At 50.6% G+C, this 16,660-nt stretch overlaps 1 non-coding gene across 1 annotated transcript; it reads left to right on the top strand.

The window, feature by feature from the left end:
• Positions 1-2,352: 2,352 nt before the first annotated feature.
• Positions 2,353-2,516, top strand: LOC137149677 (U1 spliceosomal RNA). Its single transcript, XR_010918821.1, has one exon. It is a non-coding gene; the product is annotated as a U1 spliceosomal RNA (small nuclear RNA).
• Positions 2,517-16,660: the final 14,144 nt, after the last annotated feature.

Below are 16,660 nucleotides of genomic sequence, written 5' to 3'. Positions count from 1 at the left end.
GTAGCCAGAAGAGTGAAGTACATGGGGCTTCAGAGACGAGTACCATGCAATTGGGGAACGTGTCTTCACTGGTAGCATCAGACAGGGCCCTGAGGTGCAGGGAGATGGGGTGGGTGAGAGACGACCATGGCTCAGACAGAGCTGGCCAAGAAATGGGGGGGGGGGGTCCCCACAAAAACTTTAAACAACAACAACGTTTTTGGTTTCATTAAAAATGTTCTCCCAAAGCTCTGGGGGTTTCACCTCGGTTGCAGGCAGGTGACCAGAATTGTTCCTTCCTGGCAACCAAAACATGGTTTGAGTTTGAAATATTTGATGCCAACCCACCAAAAGGTCCAAAATGAGCATTTCCTGCAGACATTTCATTTGGCTGAAAAGGGCATTTTTCCACTGAACGTTTAGGCCAACTCTGCTCTTGCATAAGGGCAGGTACCGTGCTATGAGCGAGCTAAACCCGGAGCACTCACGGTGATGGGCGGTGCTATGGTTGGGTACACAGAGCGAGGCGGGGAAAAAGTCATAGAGTCATAGCATTTCAGGCCAGAAGGGACCCCCCCATTATCCAGTTTGACCGCCTGTATATTAGAGGCCACTAAACACCCAGCACCCACCCCCAAAACACAACAATGGAAATGAGACCAAAGTATTGCCACCCACAGGAGACTAAAAGGTTGAGTGCCACAGGCAGAGAAGACGAAGACCAAGGTGTGCCAATGCCCGATGCCCCCACAATGGCGAGGAATTGACCATGTGCCATACACCCAGAGGAAGGTGACTGTGGGTAGAGGTAAGAACGGGCGTGGGGGAGTAGCTGGGGAGTAGCTGGGGAGGGTTCCAGGATGGGATGTTTGCAGAGGAAGAGTGGAGCAGTAATGTCCTCTCTGATGCTACCATCTCAAAGATTATTGACCCGGCTCGACCAGATCCTAACTGGTGAGCTGGCTCAATGCTCCAGAGGAAGAGGAAACACCTCAAGGTCCTTCCAGGGCAGCCAAGGAGAAAAATCTTCCCCACTCCGAGTTTACCCCTGTGGAGTCTCTCTGCTTTTACACCCCAAGATACTGTGAGGTCAAGTTCTGAAGCCCACTGAGTCATTGGACAGACTCCCTCCGACCTCCCTGGGCGTTGTGTCAGGCCTTCTGGGTCCATGTTTTAGTTCACTCCACCAGCTCCTCTTGCATGAAGACACCTGCCCGGCCACCACTGCAGCAAGAGGATTTCACCTCGTCTCACCCACCTTTCTCTTAAACCTGGCATCTAAAGCTTCTCCAAACAGGAAGCTGCTTCTCCATCTATTCCATTGATCACATGGCCTGGGTGCTGAGCCGACACTGGGCCAACACCATCAACGCCTCTTGAAAAATCAGGCCCTTCCTCACGGAGCGGAAAACCAAGACTGACTTATAGGAAGTTTCTCCGCTGGGCCACACTCTGCCTGAGGGCTGCCGGCGCAGCTGAGAGCGGGATCCAGCCGGAATCCTTCAGGCTAGCAATAAAACGTACATTACAATTATTTGTATTATTATCCCTGACATGCCTCTGCTGGGGTTTTCTGTTTGCTTTTTAACCACGCTATTAAATCTCTTTAGGAGAGTGGCATAGAGCTGCTGCTTGAGTGCTTTCTGGTCAGGGCTTAAATAAATCAAGAGGAGGGAATGCAACTCCAGTGGCAACACAGAATTTGTTCCATACAAAGGCTGCCCTCGGCTTCCTGCTGCCCCAGAAGCCTTCTCTGCTCAGCAATGACTTTATGCCCTACAACTGAGGCATGGGGAGGTGTTAAAAGGACTGTGCCTGCCCCAGCATTAAACTGGACCAGAGAAGAGCTCTCCTAGCAGACTGCGAGGGGACCGTGGACTCCTTCATGAGCAGAGCAGGATGAACTGATCCCGTCGTACACCTGTACAGGGCCCCTGGAGCCAGAGAAGCTGCAGACAGGTCCATGGATCTAATGGCAGGATTGGTTCTTAGCTCCCACTCTTTTTGCAAATTGTCCATGAGCCTGATTTTCTCCAAGGTTGTAGCTGTTCCTTCAGAGGGTTTGGAGGGATATTTTTCAGCCTATGGGTGATTTGTTCTCTTTTACTCCTGTTGTTATTGTTCTCTATTATTCCTCTTGTGGTCATTCCCAAGGGGCCCAGTCATGTCTCAGGGCCCCATGGTGCAAGGCACTGTACAAAGACAGAACAAAAGGACACTCCCTGAAGCGTTTACAATCTAAGTAACTATTCCCCATTCAAGACATGTGATTGGCTACCTACATCACATGGGATTGCTTCTGCTCCCTGACTGGTTGGCCAAAATATTTTCATCAGAATAACAAGGGACAAAGAATGCCGAGTGACATCACATATACTTACCTGGCAGGGAAGACACCATGATCACGGAGATGGTTTTCCCAGGGCGAGGCTCATCCGTTGCACTGCGGGTGTGCTGACCCCTGCGATTTCCCCAAATGCAGGAAACTGGACTGCATCATTTGTGGTAGTGGGGGACTGTGGTCGCGCTCTCCCCTAGAAAATAAAAAAAGACATCACGCACTTTTGACACTGGATGTTCTGCACCTGCCCGCATTTAACAGGCTGGCTTAGTGCCTCGACCATGTCTCCGTCTGGTAGCTGGCTTCAGTGACTACAAGCCCTGCCAGTAACACATATGGAGCTACTCCTATAGCTAAGGCACCACTTACCTTCCATTTAAGCCCTTTGGGATTATTGGTGCACAGGCTTTCTATTGGCCTCACTCAGGGGTGAATTTCTCTGGAGCTTAAGCGATGTATTATCCTTGTTCTGCACAGGATTCAATTGCACTCAGCCCAGCACCCGATTTTCAGGGGAATAGCAAGGATCTTCCTTCCTTCCTGACTTTTCAAAGCCCTTTCTTTTCTTCTGATTAAAGACAAATTGTCAAAGAGCAGCTCGGTATCTCAGCCACCGTTGAGTCGCCACTAGATGTATCCATCCCACTTTTCAGTTATCACTGGACTTGCTTTCTCTCTAGGGCACCATTTGACCTTGTTATATTTGTAGAAACCCTTTCAGATTCAGCTTATGTTGCAAACTCCAGCTGACTTGTCTGATTGCACAGATCTTTGAGGCAAAGCTGTCAGTACATTGGTTACTCCTTAATCCTTGTCTCTTTTCTGTTTCAAAGATGCTCTCGTCACTTGCATCTTCCTTGCACTATATTTTTTGGACTTCCCCTTGGCAGGTGGATGTGCACAGTGCCGCTCGTTACACCCACTGCGTCTGATCCTGTGAAGTGCTGATTTCGGAGGGACTCCAGGGTGCTCAGCCCTCATAAAGAGGTGCTCAGCACTTCCCAGTATCAGTCCCTTGACGTCTCAATTCTCTGAAATGCTTTTTCCATAAATCTAATGTGGTTGTTCTGCTGCATTAGCTGAACCCTTTCCTCCATCCTTCGCTGGGCTGAACTCAGGTATCTCATTATGCTCAGATTCCTGGCCAGTTCCTCCCTGTTAACATGAGGCAGATCCTGTAAGGCCCTTAGTCTGGCTGACGTCTCAACTTCCGGGATACAAATCTGCCTGCGTAATTTAGGAACTCTTTGGTGACACCTGGGAGGTGGCCGCCACTTTGGATGCCATGCCAAGCACTGAACCAGGCATCTCCAGAACTAAAAACAGGAGTGCTAAATGCCTGACCTCCCCCTCTCTCAGTGAGACTGTAATAGACCCAGATCCTCTGAGGATGAGGCACAGAGGGGAGACCTGTAACACACACTCATAAGACCATAAGAACGGCCATACGGGATCAGACCAATGGTCCATCTAGCCCAGTATCTTGTCTTCCGACAGTGGCCAATGCCAGGTGCTTCAGAGGGAATGAACAGAACAGGGAATCATCGAGTGAGCCAGCCTGTCATCCGCTGCCAGGTTCTGGCACTCAGAAGCTAGGGACACCCTGAGCATGCGGTTGCATCCCTGCCAATCCTGGCTGATGGACCTGTCCTCCAGGAACTGATCTAGTTCTTTTTTGAACCCCGTTATAATTTTGGCCTTCACAACAGCCCCGGCAACAAGTTCCACTGGTTGACTGTGCGTTGTGTGAAGAAGTACTTCCTTTTGTTTGTTTTAAACCTGCTGCCTACTCATTTCATTGGGTGACCCCTGGTTCTTGTGTTATGTGAAGGGGTAAATAACACTTCCCTATTCACTTTCTCTACACCAGTCACGATTTTATAGACCTCTATCTTCTCCCCCCTTAGTCAGACCTTTTCTGAGATGAAAAGTCCAAATCTTTTTAATCTCTCCTCAGCTGTTCCATACCCGTAATCATTTTCGTTGCCCTTCGCTGTACCTTTTCCAATTTTAATATATCTTTTTGGAGCTGGGGTGACCAGAACTGCACACAGTATTCAAGATGTGGGCGTACCACGGATTTATAAGGAGGCATTATGATATTTTCTGTCTTTTTATCTACCCCCTGCCTAATGGTTCCTCACACTGTCAGCTTTCTCAACTGCTGCTGCACATTGAGAGGATGTGCACTCAGAGAACTAGCCACGATGACGCCAAGATCTCTTTCTTGAGCAGTGAGAGCTAATTCAGAGCCCTCATTTTGACTGCACAGTTGAGATTGTGTTTAAATTGCTATAAATGGTGCCCAGCTGCCCGGAGGGAGCTGTTCTGGTTGTGGACAATAGCTGGAATACACCCGTGCTCTGACCAAGCCCCTGCTCTGGAACCTGAAATGGAGCCGCAAAGAGTTGACTACGCTGGCTCTGTGTGAGCTGAGGAGTCCCCCAGTGCTACGGAAAGTAAGGCCATGAATGCTGATTAAGCTGACGGTCTGGTCCTTTATGCCATGAAGGCAGCACAAACGGGCTGGCACCAGGCCACAGATCTGAGCCTCTCTCTTTTGTCCGAGATCCGCTCCATCCTCTCCCTGGCTTTGTATATTACAAACCCCCGCCCCATCATTTAAAACCAGGGCAAGCTTCCCCCCACTCCCGCCTACCAACCCAGCTAACCAGATCGGCCACTTTCAAACCTCAGAGGCTAGTGGTCCCTCTTGCAAACCCAGGTCTTTCAGCTTCCCCACCGTCTACCCTGGAGCCACAAGAGTCACTTCATTTGCTGTACTGAACAGCAGGCTCTTAGCGTGACTGGAGCCGGCCACTAGAGGAAGACAGGCACTAATGTCTAGATTCCCAAAGGGATTTAGGTGCCTATATCCCATGGATTTAAATTAGGTGCCTAAATCTCTCTGATGAGCTGGGCCCAAGCAAGCCTATTATATGTGCGGCGCATCCAGCACGGTCATGTCTACACAACCGCTCACCACCTCATTAAAATCAAGCTCTGTGTGATTCTGATACCAATTCATTCTGATTATTAAAAATAGATTTATTTAGGCTCAAACCAGGTCAGGGGCGTACGCCAACGTATCCCCGAAGGCAGCGTATTGGCTTCAATTCAGCAGGACATTCCTGTTGAGCAAATCATTATTTAAGCACATACTTAAGCTCCCTTGACTTAAAATCAAGCATGTGCTTAAGTGCTTTGCTGACCTGGGGCCATGGGCCGTGTTGTTAGGATACAACCCGCCCTGCTCGTCCGATGAGAATCATAAGACGATAGAAAAGTAGGACTGGGAGGGACCTCATGGAGTCATCTAGTCCAGTCCCCTGCACTTACGGCAGGACCAAGCATTATCCCTGACAGGTGTTTGTCTGACCTGCCTGCTCCTAAAAATCTCCAGTGATGGAGATTCCACAGCCTCCCTAGGCAATTTGCACAGGTGCGGGACAGCTGATTTCAGATCTCCCGGCTAGATTTTCAACATCCGCAAAATTTGCCAGGCTGAATGGGGCAGAGCTGGGACCCGGTTCAAAAAGGAGTGGTGTGAAATCAGCATCTTCTAGCTCATCCTCTGTGGTCTCCTTTTGCCCCCACGTGGCAGTTGTGTAAAGGAGAAGAAAACGTCTCCATTTGCTGCCAGGGTCAGGCCGCGAGGACTAAAGGAAGAGACGGATTGCCCCTGTATGCTAATAGCGATAAATAGCGTTGCCTCTCTGTTTTGCTCAACAATAATCTGATTCCCTTGTTGTGATAAACTACTCTGCCTTCAGCCTTGCAGTTTAGCCACTCAAGAATTGGATTATAGCCCCATAAAGCAGAGGGGCAATGATATTACAGCTTAATTAAACCTCCTGCTTCAGGCAGACGCTCGTTGTGGGCAGGGATCAGGGATGGATGTTTCCCCCCACGTATGCCAGGGCATAATTGGCTGGAGGCTTCCTGGGGGTTTCTGATGAAACATAACAACAGCACAGAGAGCCCAGGGGCCTCGCTGGGCTCCTGCATGCTTTGAGCAGGTTGGGAGAAGAACCATAGTGGTGGGATGGGCCTGTGATTAGGCCACAGGCCTGGAGCTTTGCAAACCTGTGTTCAAGGCTTTGCTTTGCCACAAAGCTCCTGTGTGCCCTGAGGGTCTGTCTACACGGCATCACAGGGCAGGAGTGCAGCCTGATCGGACGTACCCAAGCGAGGGACCAAAAATGGCTAGCGGGGATGACCCAGAGCCCGTCAAATTGGCCAGCTGCCAGCGTGTCCTGAGCCTCTTTCACATTTCCTGGGACGGCTGCCTCAAACCAGAGGCAATCCTAGGAACACCTGCACAGGGGACGAGCATCCTCGTGGTGAGCTGGGTGCCAGCCGCAGCAAAGCTGTGCCCCCCTGTGCTTCCCTGTGGGCTATACAAACCCCCCCGGCATGCTGGGTGGTGACCCGCCGAGGGGCTTGCTGTGCTGGAGCGGTTCCATTAGCTGTAGGAGCTAGATTACAGCTAGACATCAGCTGAGTCTCTGTGTCTCAGCTCCCAGTCTGTACGGTGGCATTGCCCTGCCTCCTGGGGGAGGGTGAGAATAAATGCCTTACAGAATGCGAGGTGCTCCAGAGCCGTGGCGAGGGGCAGGTACGGACCCAGAGTTAGCTCTGCCCACAATGCTCTTTGTAGCGGGACGGTTTTTGTATTTCCACACATGCAAATAATCTCCCACTGCAAGCTGGGTCTGCTATAGCACAGCACTCAGCCACGCTGCAGTTTGCATGGGCTCTGGGGTTATTTTACCACCCCTGAACTCAGCTCTGTGGGACGGACAGGGGACCGACTGATCTGCAAAGCTCATGGCTTCCTGCTGCTAGAATCATAGCAATGTAGGACTAGAAGGGACCTCAGTAGGACATCTAGTCCAGGCCCCTGCCCTGAGGCAGGACTAAGTATCATCTAGACCAACCCTGACAGGGGTTTGTCTGACCTGTTCTTAAAATCCTCTAGTAATGGAGAATCCACAACCTCCCCAGGTAATTTGTTCCAGTGTTTAACTGCCCTGAGAGTGAGGAAGTTTTTCCTAACGTTCAACCTAACCCGCCTTTGCTGTAACTGAAGCCCATTGCTTCTAATCCTGTCTTTAGGGGACGCTGGGTACACCCAGGCCGGCAATTTTACATCCATCACAAGTGTAGCGGCCACCATCATAGCTGGGACACAGGACCTTGAACCAGGGACCTCCCAAACTAAAAGCACTCCACAGCAGAAAACGCGCTGCCCAGGGCTGTGACAGACGCGTAGCCTTGGGGGACCAGCTTCAGAAGAGGACCCATAACATACGGTCCGCAGTGAGTCACACTAACACTGGTGGAGCTGACCCTCTGGGACGTACAGCTCTTAACAATGCTAGTGTAGACGCATCTTTGAAGGACTTGGAAAAGCCATTGCAGACAGCACCCGTTCAGCTGGATCTGAGTTAAAAACCTGCTCCCAGGCGTTACACCCAGCAGCAACAACCGACCCCCTGAAACAGGTGAGACGAATGCACAGCCCAGATAATGGCCTAGTGGCCAGAGGCCTGGACTGTGACTTAGTAGACCAAGGTTCCTGTCCTGGCTTGTTAAGTGACCCTGGGCAAATCACATCCTCCCCTTGTGCCTCAGTTTCCCTATCAGTACAATGGGGATAATGACACTGACCTCCTTCATAAAGCGCTCTGAGAGCTCTAGATGAAAGGCAGTGTAGGACAGCCATGTTTAAGGCCCCTGGATGCTGCCAGAGGGGGGCAAAAGGGCTGTAGCGTAAATGAGACACACCCCTTTAGCGCACAGAACAATGCTAATGCTAATTTTCAGCTCAGAGGAGACTGAACTGTGGCTCCCCCTAGAGGACAAGGTGGAGGCAATATTGGCTGGGTACAGCCTGCCCTGGCATTGCCCACGCTATCCCACGCTGCAGCTAGAGAGAGAGAGAGAGACCTCGGTTCCCTAGCGACCGTCCACGCAGCACCTTCGAAGAGAGCTGGATTCAGAGCGGGGGTTTTAAAAAGGTACCTGGCTGCATTATTAACCGACCCCCACACAACCATCGCAAGCCATTGCTGTGTCATTACCAGGACTGATATCCTGTGGAGAAAGCACTTCGCCCCAGCCAAGAGCCCAGCAGAGATGCCAGCCACGGCTCACTGAGAACGAAGGGCTGCACCAAAGCCGGCTTTATTACATTAATATCTGCTGGTAATGAAGTTAGATAGCACTTAGACTTCCAATCAAATTAGAAAAGCTATAATGAACAAGAAGTGGTGCATTAATTCATTAGGAGAGAATTACACTAAATTATCTCGGCAAATAAGGCAAAACTTCAATTTACTAGCACGATTTTCCCAAAGCTTCCACTCCTCTAGTTCCATGTATGCTGCAGCGCACTTTTTATTACCAGCGTTGGAGGGAGGTGAATTAACCAAAACCCTTTGGGACTTCTTGCCTCTTGGCTGCGAATCGCTGCACAGTGCCAGCTGGCGGCCACTCTTCTTTTTTCAAGGGCATCTTAGTTTTCAGAATCATTCACCACATCAACAAGCAGCAGAAACAGGCCCCAGCAATAGCCTGCAGCAAGGCTACGTCGACTGAAGTCAATGGAAATTACTCACGTTCTGGGCCAGGGGGGTTAGGAATTTGGGATCGGCACTTTTTGCCCAAACTTTTGGGTAACTTCCAGTCCGAATCCATCTGGAGGAATAGCTAACGATGGGCCAAAGCCACAAGGGTTGGATCCGAGTCTGGAACTAGATCAGCACTTTCTCAAAGTTCAGGGAGGGGGGCTCATAGCTGAGGGTCTGACCTGACCTATCATAAAGAAAAAAGCTGCAACATGGGTCCCGTCCATCCAGCTCCAAACCTTCGCAATGTTCAGGAGCTCTCAGATCTGGATGCTGGGTTGGCCTTGTCCCTATGAAGAACACTGAGAATTTCCCTTTCTCCATTGCCTTTCACTGCAGAGAACCCCAAAGCACTCTACTGGCTACTCGCCTGCCACGGAACTGCGCTGAGACTGGACAGCTACGCAATGCCAGTGACATCACACTAGTTTAGGACAGGAAGTGAAGAGTAACCCAACTGAAATTGCAGAGGGGGGGGATGGTTGCAGTCCTAACTCACTCTCTCTATCTCATTTTCCCAAGTGCTTTATATGTGCTTATTATTGAGAGCTCACCGCCTGTCAGCAATATAACATACTTCCCTGCTGTACTGACTGAGACACTGGGATCAATGGCTCCATGTCTGGCTGGCAGTTGGTCACAAGCGGAGTGTCTCAGGGGTCGGTGCTGGGGCCGGTTTTGTTCAACATCTTCATCAATGATCTAGAGGATGGGGTAGATTGCACCCCCAGCAAGTTCGCAGACGACACTAAGCTGGGGGGAGTGGTAGATACGCTGGAGGGCAGGGATAGGATTCAGAGGGGCCTAGACATATTGGAGGATGGGATCAAAAGAAATCTGATGAGGTTCAACAAGGACAAGTGCAGAGTCCTGCACTTAGGACAGAAGAATCCCATGAACTGCTACAGACTGGGGACAGACGAGCTAGGCAGCAGTTCTGCAGAAAAGGACCTGGGGGTAACAGTGGAGAATAAGCTGGATGTGAGTCAGCAGTGTGCCCTGATTGCCAAGAAGGCTAATGGCATATTGGGCTGCATTAGTAGGAGCATTGCCAGCAGATCGAGGGAAGTGATTACTCCCCTCTATTCGGCACTGGTGAGACCACATCTGGAATATTGTGTCCAGTTTTGGGCCCCCTACCCCACTACAAAAAGGATGTGGACAAATTGGAGAGAGTCCAGCAGAGGACAATAAAAATGATTAGGGGGCTGGAGCACAAGACTTATGAGGAGAGGCTGAGGGAACTGGGCTTGTTTAGCCTGCAGAAGAGAAGAATGAGGAGGGATTTGATAGCAGCCTTTAACTACCTGAAAGGGGGTTCCAGGGAGGATGGAGCTAGGCTGTTCTCAGTGGTGGCAGATGACAGAACAAGGAGCAACGGTCTCAAGTTGCAGTGGGGGAGGTTTAGGTTGGACATTAGAAAAAACGTTTTCCCTAGGAGGGTGGTGAAGCACTGCAATGGGTTACCTAGGGAGGTGGTGGAATCTCCATCCCGAGAGGTTTTTAAGGCCTATCTTGACAAAGCCCTGGCTGGGGTGATTTAGTTGGGATTTGTCCTGCTTTAAACAAGGGGTTGGACTAGATACCTCCTGAGGTCCCTTCCAACCCTAGTCCTCTATGATTCTATAATAAACCAAACAAAAAAATTTCAGAATTTGCAGTGAATCAAAAATTTAAAGAAGAAAAAGAATTCATCCTGAACAAAACATTCAGTTTCAATTCCGAGAAAAGTGTTTTTTAAGTTTTTCCTTTTTAAAAAATAGGATTGAAGGAAATTCCAAAGCAAAAATTTGTTTCATCTTGAAAAATTGAAACATTTTGTTTGGAAAATATCAAAACAAAATGTGAGACAGGGTTGGTGAGGTAATATCTTTTATTGACTGGAAAGTTTGTCTCTTTCAGCAAATAAAAGATATTACCTCAACCACCTTGACTATCTCATATCCTGGGACCAACACAGCTACAAGACCCCTGCAAACACCAAAATGTTTCAATTTTGGATTCCTCCCCTGAGATGAAGAATTCAGTGAAACCAACAGGAATTCATGAACCATCCTGGTGCTGCTGAATCTGGATGTTTTGCCAAAAAATTGTTTTGACTGAAAAAGTTCACCCAGCTCTAATAACAAGCGATGACTAACCAACAGCAAACAATATAGGTGACATGTTCTGGGACACATTTTCAGGCAAAACCTTTAAGCCTTCACCAGATGCTGAGACTGGACGACAGGGGATGGATCACTTGATAATTGCCCTGCTCTGTTCATTCCCTCTGAAGCATCCAGCACTGGCCACAGTCAGATGAAAAGATAGTGGGCTAGAGAGACCATTGGTCTGACCCAATGTGATCATTCGTATGTTCAGACAAATGCTAGAGCTTGAATGTGGGACAATGCAAGGATTCATGGACAATTTTCCTGCATACCTGGAAGTTGCTAGAATGCTCACGAGTACGGAGCAATCCGCCCCCTGGACAGAGGGACGACAAAAGACCAGGAACCTAATTCTTTTGGCTTTGTGTAGAGGGGTGCATTCCAGCCACGGCAAATGATGAGATCTCCAGGACCCACGCTCACAAACTGCTTGTGGAGATCACTCGCTGTAATCATTCCACCAGCTCCAGCCCCAGCGACTGAAAATAACGTTTTGCTTTGCTAATAGCCACACACACACAAAAAGACCCCCCTGTAGTAATTTGCTCAGACATGTGTAGCCACCATCTTAATAATGTATAGCTGTTGGAAACCATCACTAACACAGAGCTGCCAACTGGTGCATGTTTAATACATAAACATGTGAATAAAAGTTGAATGTCCTCCTAGCCCAGCTCACTGCTGCTGCCTCATAGCATCTATAAAAAGCACAATTCTGTCTACACAGCAACTTCACAGCAGCATAACGCTATTGAATTCAGTGGCACTGGCAGAGGGAAACCACGGCCTTGTTGCCAACCCCAAGCATTCAAAAATCACATCAGCCCACACACACACACCCAGAATCATAAGACTGGCTTTAAAAAACATAAGGTTTTACAAACAACAAATTGTGGGTTCTTTTTATTTGCCTTCTTCTTTTCAAGCCTTTAGTGCTCAGATTTCTAGGCTTCGTCCACAACCACTTCTTCTTTTAGATATAAATGAAAGCTGAGAGTCTCACATAGTCACGAGACTCCCAGAGCTCTAAGGAAGAACACCACAGATCATGTGATAAATTTGTGAGAGCTGGGGCCACATCTGGTTCTGCACATGGCTTAAGTTTGGGTAGGATCAGGACCCGGCCTCTGATCTCAGGTGGGAAACACCCCAGTAAAACTCCATCGCCTGGACTGGGGTTACTCCTGATTTACAGCAGCCCACAGGTCAGCAGAGTCAGGCCCAGGATCCTGAACTTTTCAGCTTGGGCCCATCGCTGATTTTTTTCCAGTGCTTCTCCATCATCAATGAGGGCCCAACAGAATGGAATACATTTACAGCTGTAGCAGCCCGTTTTGAGCAGGAATCTAGACCCAGGCTCCCTTCGTATTTTTGGGCACTTGGGTGATCGTCAGCCTCCCAGCTGAGGGCATGTGCGTCTAAGCATCGCTTGCAGGTCAGGGGCTCCACACCGAAGATGTGGCGGGATTTAGCCCTGATTCTGCAAAGCACAGAAGTGGGTGCTTACCTTGAAGCACCCGAGTAATCCCATGAAGCCATGCACAGGCTTCAGTACTTTGCTGAATCAGGGTCAAAGCGAGGGCCTATGGAATCAGGGATGGAAGGTATCATAGCACCCAGCACACTGCTATGGGGCAAGGAGCAGAATCATAGAGCCATCGGGTCTAACCCCCTGCCAAGATGCAGGATGTGTTGTGTCTGAACCATCCAGGACAGGTGGCTATCCAGCCTTCTTCTGAAAACCTCCAGTGAAGGAGCTTCCACAGCCTTCCACAGTGGCAGACATGTGGCGTCCACAATGCATACACGTGTATCGCTCCGCCTCTGCGCCAGAGAGCGAATACCAAAAGCCTGTCACTCGCTGAAAACAACAGAACCCGCATAATATCTCAAGGGCTTTGAATAGCAGGGAATCATATGGGTCACCACAGCAATGCAGCCACCTCTGGGGCAGAACACGACAGCTGCTCAACACCTCACAGCAATGCTACACAACAGCTTCAAACAGCTGCAAGGAAGGACGGCCCCATGGTTAAGGCAGTGACGGGTATCTCACAAGAGTGGGTTCATTTCCTGGCTTTGCTAGTCTCTCCGTGTGGCTGTGAGAAGTCCCTTAATCTATCTGTAAAAGGGGGATAATACTTCCCAGTCTATTTAGATTGTATGCGCTGCAGGACAGGGACCGTCTCTTAATACGTGCAGCACCAAGTATTTGGGGTGCTGATCTGAGCGCTGCTGTAAGAGTTAAGTGCTCACGCTGGCCTTCGAGTTGCGGCGGGCCGATCGCTAGGTAATGGCAGGGATGGCTTCTTAGCTCTGTTGACTGTGGGCATCTAATTTTGATATTGTTGGTGTCTAAATGACCTCCAGCTGGCACTGAGAAGACATGAAGGACTATTCCTTTATAAACCGGAAAACACGTCCCTGGAACGACAGCTTGCCCCACACGACCCGTCCCGTTGAATTCCACTCTAGGATGATTAGTGCCCGTACACAGTCGGACACGTCGCGTGCGGCTCTCTGAACCCGCCTCTCCACGGGAGCACTTGAAGGTGCGATACCATTACAGGAGCGAACACTGAGGACGGGAAAGGACCAGAACCCGGCCGTTAGGTAGAGAGCAACCGTGTCCAATCACTGACAATGGTCACAAATGCGTCACAAGTGCTCATTTCTTCAGTGCCCTTCTCCCCCCTGAAAAGCAATGTAGCATAGGTGGAGAGAGTTTATCCATCTGGATTTGGAGTTTTAAAAGAACTTAAAGGGAGTCAGGTGCCCAAACTCCATTGATTTTCAATGGGAGTTGGGTGCCTAACTTTGAAAATGCCAGCCCTAATGATTTTTAGCCACCTATTGTCTGCCAAGGTGATTCGTGAATTCTGCACAGGCCTTGTCCTGAAACCATTACCTTCTCAGAGCCCGTGCAGGTGTAGATTTCATTGGCATCACGCCAGCAAAGGTCCCTTTCCGCTCTTGGAGTACAGGCCTTCCTGTGTTTGCTAGGAAGGAAAGGGAGAGAATCATTCCTCTTCCTTGAAAAAGAAATAGCGACAGAAAGAAGTGCGTTGCCTCCTTCTGTCTCTCCCCCAAGCTCCCTCGGCCCCCGTCTCTTCTGTCGGCCAGAGATCCTGAAATAACATCCTTAACCCTGGACCTAGATTATTGAATCTAGAAGCAGAGCTCAGGCTTTACCGGGAGAGTAAATCAGACGTAACTTGATGAAAGCCATAAACCACAAGCGTGTATTTACAGCGGGGCCTGATTTGTCACGACCGTCCCCTTGCCAGAACTGACAGCTGGGAACAGTTGATGCCATGAACTGCAGCCGCTGTGGGGTGACCATCCTTCCTTTCCATCCACCAGGGGGCCAGGGGTAACCTGGGCGGTCCGGGGCAGGCAGCGCTAGCGTCCAACGGGAAGGGAAGACCCACTCTGTGCGAGAGAACAGCTCTGGTTGCACAGCTCATTACGAGAAGCAGACACGTTTCTTTCCTCTCCGTTGGATCCTCTGTCTGCAGAACTGTTGTCATTCCTGCCAGCCGGACAGGCCCCTGGTTTCAAACTCACTTTACAAGCTCTCTTGCCTGACCCTTGGCAAACATCCATCCACACAAACCAGGCCATGGAAAGAATATGCGCGGGAGACCAACCCACACAAGAAAAGATGGCTGAGGATTAACTCCCCCCGCCAGGCGTGGGACCCAACAGGAGGCTGCAGAACAGAATTAAACAGAAGAAACGCCTGCCTCGAAACCTTCTCCCTCCTTTCCCACGTCTGGCTCCTTAGCGCTGTGGTGCTGAGACATCCTCACACTATGTTTATCCCCCACCAGCCTATTGCTGTCTGTGCTGTAAGCGGGCAGCCAGCAGCACCTGGCCGTGGTGTTGGGGTGCTTAGCTTAGTAGCGTATCTACCTGGAGACCTGAAGGTCAAGGGGTCACTTCTCAAACCCCAGTCTTGTCTTCTGACGCCATCTGAAGGGTGCGGCTATCGGGAGACGTTCAGATGAGTGGAAATGAAAAATCCTTTGGGACAGAGCAGAGGATAACTGGGTGTGTGCTGGCCATGGCGCTGTCTCTGCAGCAGCTGTTGCTTAGCCAGCAATAGCGACCGCTTTTGCTGCATGCTTGCGGGTACCACCAGCACCCATGAGGTTCTCAGCCCCCAACCCAGGACAGCACAAGGGAGCATCTGAAATGGGGGCAGGTCCTGAAGGGGCCATCCCAGGTTTGCCCCACGCCCGCTGCGTTCTGAGACTAGCTGTCATTAGCCTGCCCCACCCAACCGCATTCAATAAATCTGCTGCTGCTTTGAGTCACAGGGATTAGTTCTGGGCTGGCGGCATCTGAGACCCAGCAGCACCTCGCTCGTGGCTTTGGACAGCATCGGAGGAGCCTCTCGTCACCAGCCACCACCACCAGATGCGTATTAAAGGTCTGTCAGCTCATGGAAACCACACGCTCGTCATAAGCGTTATGGGCGTGCTCCTCCTTGAGCCCCGCCCCTTTGCTGCCCTCCGGGCTGGGCCCTGGCTCTACGTCCTCTGCAGACGAGTCCTCCGGGGCGCACGAGCCTGCAGTGGGCACGGAGCTGGCGGCCGAGGGTCTGGCTGCAGTGGGGCAGGCTCTGGCAGACAGCCCCAGGGGGACGCATGTCAGTTGGCACAGCTTAGTGCCCCCAGCTGCGCTAAATGCCAGGCTGGCACAGAACCAGACAGAGAATCAAGGAGCCATAATCAGCTCCCCGGTCTGCAAGAGCGGAGCGTTGGCCTTGCAGAATCGGTGTCGGCTCAGGTCTAGGTGCCCTGGGATGTATCCAGCCACGGTGCTCAGCAAAGGGGAGTCCTCTGTGGGGAGACTGGGGTGGAGGACAGTGACCAAAACCCACCCTCTATTAGGAGACAGAGCAGGCCAAAAATTAGCATTGCTGGCTGAGGAGGGCAGCATGGTTCAGTGGTCAGTGCATCTGCCGAGGAGACTGCCACCACCGGTGCCCATAGGAGGGTGGCAGTGGAATCACTGGTACTGAATCTGCCCAGCAATGGGCCTCCTTGAAATGCTGCTAGTCTCTGCAGAGCGATCGGGGCCTGCAGGGCGACCCAGTTCCCCTCTCACCCACAACCAGGACTGAAGCACCTTGGCATGGGGGCACCGCAGAAGAGCTGGCAGGATCACTGCCCATGTTGTGCGATAGTCTATCAGCCTTCACAGCCGTCAGCGCAGCGCTTCCTACCTGCATGCAAGAAAAGCCACCCGCGCCGGCCTGTTACGCCAGGTTCCCATGACGCAGCCGGTTAAAGAACTGAGTCGCTCCCCTGCGGGCTAATCCCTGATTGGACATGGTGGCTAACCCTGGAGCTGGTCGGGAACTGTCTGATCTGGGGGAGAGCAGCAGTGGGCAAAGAGAGGGTCAGAAAATGCTGATTTGGCGTTGCAGGAAACGTTGCAGGAAAGGGCTGGTTTCGACAAATCTCCCACCTTGAAAACGTCTTGAATTTTTTTTCCCCAAAGGCGTTCAAATGTCCCTTTTTCACCGTTTCTAAAGGAAAATTTTT

The sequence above is a fragment of the Emydura macquarii genome, unplaced genomic scaffold (genome assembly GCF_026122565.2).
Source record: "Emydura macquarii macquarii isolate MOO-44397 ecotype Brisbane River unplaced genomic scaffold, CSIRO-AGI_Emac_v2 contig_799, whole genome shotgun sequence".
Lineage (NCBI taxonomy): Eukaryota > Metazoa > Chordata > Testudines > Chelidae > Emydura > Emydura macquarii.
The sequence above is the reverse complement of the archived record's forward strand: the minus strand, read 5'-3'. Positions and strand labels throughout refer to the sequence as shown.